General features: G+C 41.8%; 1 protein-coding gene across 2 annotated transcripts in view; it reads right to left on the reverse strand.

Moving 5' to 3' along the window:
- Positions 1–5,428: 5,428 nt before the first annotated feature.
- The window catches only part of LOC138019934 (metallophosphoesterase 1-like), an 11,307-nt gene continuing 11,068 nt past the window's right edge, over positions 5,429–5,667 (reverse strand). For both annotated transcript variants that reach the window (XM_068866907.1, XM_068866908.1), the window contains one exon: positions 5,429–5,667. This exon is cut by the window's right edge and continues 1,472 nt beyond it. The gene's annotated coding sequence lies outside the window, so the exon portion shown is untranslated.

Here is a 5,667-nt window from a genome sequence, read left to right on the forward strand (position 1 = left end):
TAATGGAATTATAAATCGTTCTAGCAGTGATTTCAGACAAAGAGGAAAGGAATTTTAAAAGCACGAATAAATTAAGCACACTGCCTACATATGCATAAATGGCCCCAAATGATGGTACTCTAAAGCGTGATTAGAGTAATGGTTGTTCCCTTGTTCCCGTTACTTCTGTTACGTTAAATACTCTTTCAAATCGCCTTCTACGTAGATCGAAAGTAATGCTTGAAACGTCACATCTTACGGTGTCTTATTGTAGTTAAGCTATATTTTACGGAAAGTAACAACCTTTTGAGTGGGCAGTTACTTTCATAGAGGCCAATACTATGGAGGGAATATTTTTGAATTGCAAGGGAAGGTGAGTGCATCCATCCAGTGAAGATCAGTGCACAAAAGCGCAAGTGATTGCGAACAAGTGAAGGTGAGTGCATAGAAGTGAAGTTGACTGCATACAAGTGAAGTTGACTGCATACAAGTGAAGTTGACTGCATACAAGTGCAGATGAGTGCGTACAAGTGAAAGCGAGTGCGTACAAGTGAATGTAAGTGCATACAAGTGAAGGTGAATGCATCCAAGTGAATGTTAGTGCATACAAGTGAAAGTGAGCGCATGAAAGTGAATGTAAGTGCAAACAAGTGAAGGTGAGTGCATACAAGTGAACGTAAGTGCATACAAGTGAAGGTAAGTGCGTACAAGTGAAGGGGAATGCATACAAGTGAAGGTAAGTGCATGCAAGTGAAGGTGAGTGCGTACAAGTGAAGGTGAGTGCGTACAAGTGAAGGTAAGTGCATGCAAGTGAAGGTGAGTGCGTACAAGTGAAGGCGAGTGCGTAAAAGTGAAGGTGAGTGCGTACAAGTGAAGGCGAGTGCATACAAGTGAAGGGAAGTGCAGGCAAGTGAAGGTGAGTGCATAAAAGTGAAGGTGGGTGCATACAAGTGAAGGAAAGTCCATAAAAGTGAAGGTGAGTGCGTACAAGTGAAGGTGAGTGCATGCAAGTGAAGGTGAGTGCGTACAAGTGAAGGTGAGTGTGTTCAAGTGAACGTGAGTGCATTCAAGTAAAGGAGGTGGCATACAAGTGAAGGGAAGTGCATGGAAGTGAAGGTGAGTGCGTACAAGCTAAGGTAAGTGCATACAAGTTAAGGTGAGTGCGTTTAAGTGAAGGTAAGTGCATACAAGTGAAGGGAAGTGCAGGCAAGTGAAGGGAGTGCAGGCAAGTGAAGGTGAGTGCATACAAGTGAATGAAAGTGCATGCAAGTGAAGGTGAGTGCGTTCAAGTGAGGGAAAGTGCATACAAGTGAAGGGAAGTGGATACAAGTGAAGGGAAGTGCATGCAAGTGAAGGTGAGTGCGTTCAAGTGAAGGTAAGTGCATAAAAGTGAAGGTGAGTGCGTACAAGTGAAGGTGAGTGCGTACAAGTGAAGGTAAGTGCATGCAAGTGAAGGTGAATGCATACAAGTGAGGGAAAGTGCATACAAGTGAAGGGAAGTGGATACAAGTGAAGGTTAGTGCATAAAAGTGAAGGTGAGTGCATACAAGTGAATGTGAGTGCGTACAAGTGAAGGAAAGTGCGTACAAGTGAATGTGATTGTAGGTGAGTACATGTCGTTACTATATATGGTAAAAACGTATATAGTGCTCTATATGCATGCTAGCATGCAGTTTTTACCTCAATTTGCCCCCCTGAGCATCCCATAATGTCTTTCAAAACAATAGAAATCAAAATGGCCGCCGTATCTGCGAAAAGGTCTATTCTTTTTTCCCTGCTAGGTGTATTCAGAGTTCTAATGAAATTAGATGCATATTGTAACTTCGATCAAGTCATTTCTTGCTTAAAAATACCTTTATTCCCTAGTTTCCATTTGGTTCGGGTCAGGTCGGTTCGGTTCAGTCTCTGCTAGGAACAAGAGGGGAAAAGTTTTTCCGCTCCCTCTTCTATCCTCTTAAATTTGAGTTTCTAATTACACGCGCAAACATACATATGGGATATAGAGGTTTTGCACGGCAGCATGTTGCATAGCAGGAACGATGAAAATGTTTTGCATTAGAGAGAACATTTGTTCCCATAAGGAAAAATAATTCATTGTTGCTGCCATGCAACATGGCTGCCGAGCAAAATCTCTATTCACATGCACTGAGGTGTGAGCACGATCTAACATAGAGGCACAACACTCGCGGGGGCATGAGCACGGCCTAACAACATATCTGGGTGAACTCAGGCTTTCCTGATGGGGTGACCCTATTCGGCGGAATGATAGAATGGTGGAATGGCCTGGTGGAATTGCGGAACACACGGAATATATGGAATTTTCTAAAACGCGGAAAATATTGAATATTTTGAAACGCGGAATGCACGGAATATTCTAAAACACGGACTATTTGGAATATTTTAAAACGAGGGATGAGAGGAAAGTCTTTTAAAAAAGGATATAAATGATACACTTTTTGCCCGTGAGTTGTCTGGGTAGGATAACAAGTCAGCGCCTTTTGTGGGCTCATTTGTTTCATATCCGCAGTTCAGTATATTATATATTTCATATATCATTTCGTTTATTGATTCATTCCTCACGGGAATATTAGAGCCCACAAATGACCAGCTTCCAACGTCAGTGGCTTCATAGCTCAGTTGGTTAGAGCATCGCACCGTTATCGCATAGTCACTGGTTCAAACCCTGTTGAAGTCTTGAATTTTTCAGGCTCCTCTACGCAATTGCTAAAATTGTGTCCATAACTGCGAGGATCATAGCTTTACTTGATACTTGAATTAGGTTTTGTACTAAAGACCTTCAAAGAGGCCCTGACTTAGTAAATCAGCCGGCAAAAGAAACGATAACATGTCTTACATTATGTTTTTACGACAATTGAGACACTTACCATCGTCTTTACACATTTTTCCTTCTCTGAGTGTGGGAAAGTGCGCCTGTGATGTTTCGGCACAGTCCGAGAGGCTCAAAAACAGAAGGGGAGAAACATATCGCCTAGGGGTGAACTCTTCTCTGTAACACATTTTTATATCTTTTGTTGCGAGGAAATGTAAAATTATCATCCGAAGTTTTGTCATCCTACCCAGACTACTCACGGGCAAAAAGTGTATCATTTATATCCTTTTTTAAGACTTTCCTCTCATCCCTCGTTTTAGAACATTCCGTATATTCCGTCTTTCAAAATATTCAATATTTTCCGTGTTTTAGAAAATTCCATATATTCCGTATTATAGAATATTCCGTGTATTCCACCATTCCATCATTCCTCCAAATAGGGCCACCCTACCTGATGTCCTGGATCGTCAAATGAAAAACAAAGAAAAAGAAATATATTTATTATTGACATTATTTTGGTCAGAGTGATCACAATGATACTTGTCATGTTCACTCATAAATGTTCCCAATTCACTCTTGATGTTCCCTCGTGAACGGTGTGTGCTTTTGTACGTGGCACCTTAGACATTAGACACCTTATTCGAGCTTACTTTCAACGACGCCATTTTCGTTCAATGCCACGTAAGTACGTTGGCTTAAACTTCGCGCCTGCGCTATGAAAGATGAATCAGCCATTGCACAACCCATGCCACGTACGCGCTCTGGTCAACTTAGCGCGTGCGCCTTACACGCTTGAGTGCGATTTGTGACTGAACGTAAAACTCAATCCCGGGCGTTATCCCCGGAAAGTCCGAGTCAACTGGATGAAGTCCCTTTTCCGGCAAGTCTGTTATCTCACCTTGTCAGAAAGGTATCGCAAACAAGTCATTTTTACTCAAATAGCTAGGCTAAGCTTTCTTTAGTGTTGGTGACTGGTCAGCCTACATAAAAAGTATCACGATAAATGTATCTTTGCGGTAGCCTAGCTTACGAGAGAGCTCTACTCTGGTTATCAGCCTTGATGACCAAAGGCCTTTAACTGAAAAGAGTTCATTGAATGCGCGCGTACAAGCAAAAGAACGGGCCTCCACTAATGGTGTGTACTTAATAGGCCTTTTTTGATATACTAAAATTCACCTTGAAAGAGAGGTTTAGAGGACTAAGACAAAGGAAAGTGGATGATATGCAAATGTTTTTTACATTCACTCTAACGTGGTGCTATTGTTTTTGTCCTCGCTGCCTCACTATCAAGCTGAACATTTGATATTTCGAAAATGGCCGGTTGCTGCGAGCCTTGGCGAGCAGCAACACTATTTGTGACTGTGTGGGGCAGGGGCACTTTATATAGGCGCCGTTCAACCGTCCGTTCACCGTGATAGTTTTTCGTTAGTTGGCGTTGATTTTGGGAAGATGCAGTAAGAAGTGTCAGCGGCATGAGCTGGTGGTCTTCTTGCCTTCGTGGCATCGCTCATGTGCAATCGTCGCTCAATTGTAATGTATTTTTTTCAACAGATTTTTCATGTCAAACGCAATTTTATCTCTCGCTGGAAGTATTCATCAAGGTCACGAGCGTTTCATTGACCTCTTTACTCCAAAGTTCTATTTTTAGTCATATTTCACACCCTCGTACTTTCAAAAGACGTGCTTTAAATAAGTGCATCGTCTTAATGGCATCTCGGCTCGTCTGGTGCTTCCAACCTCCAAAGTTCTCCTCTTCTAAAGTGACGAAAGGTAAGGATTCCGTTAAACATGAGTATTCTGATTAAATAAAGGAATTACTATGCACATGGCGTCTACGAAAGGCAATCACGTGATGTACACTGTACATCTCGATGTGATACCAACCACACCCGACAGGGATTAACTTCAGTGAACGTTTGTCGTGAAAATGGAAGGTCCTCTCGCAGAACTTTACTTGCTATCTCTAACTCCTCGGCCTAAACTTTTAAACTTCCACACCAACGACCGTACAAACAGTGATGAAACCCGTCGCTGATGATTCGGGCATCGCTGGGCAGGTGGGGATACAACTCCAATGCGACTGTGGCACTGACCATAGAACATGGAGATGCCCGAGATTACAACATCCTTGCAGCGTTTCAGACCTTGCAAGATAAAACGAAATTACCAAGTATTGCGAGCAGTTTTGGCTGAACCGTATCTATAGATAATCTACCGCAATGGACTGGAAACTAAATAATCGGCCTCACACACCTTATTCCAAACTGGCCGCCATTTTAGTATTCTTTTGTTTCCTTGAAAATTGGCCCTTTTTGGCCTCGCTTTGAAAACGTCAAATTCAAAAGAATATTTAACGGGGACATCGTTTTTCAGTGAGTGATTAAACTTGGACGAAGCCAAAAGAGCCAATTGGCATTTAAACAAAAGTATGGCGACCATTTTGGAATAAGGTTTATTCTTACAACCCACTGAAATCGGACGAATTGCAAGAATACATTAGTGGCCGCGTATTCCATAATCGTTCCACTAACTGCATCCTCAGTTCAATAACAGGCAAACTAGTGTTTGCACGTGATGCACTATACCAGCGATAAGAAAAAAAATGACACTGGCTCCTTCTGAGCTTGGCGAACACTTCAATTTATTAAAAGATTAAATCAATTAAATTACGCATACATTCATAAATATAATTCGTAGCTTTATCTTTTTTTTTCTTAATTACAAATTCTATTCGTAGTCTACATTTCAGCTTTGGTGGTTCGTTGAATTTCATAACACAGGCTGATCAGAAAAGTGTGTGATAAATTACTTTGTGCAGTGTCAGCCCTCTCCTCGAGGAGACCGCTGACACCAGATCT

This window comes from Montipora capricornis, chromosome 10 (assembly GCF_036669925.1).
Source record: "Montipora capricornis isolate CH-2021 chromosome 10, ASM3666992v2, whole genome shotgun sequence".
Classification (NCBI taxonomy): domain Eukaryota; kingdom Metazoa; phylum Cnidaria; class Anthozoa; order Scleractinia; family Acroporidae; genus Montipora; species Montipora capricornis.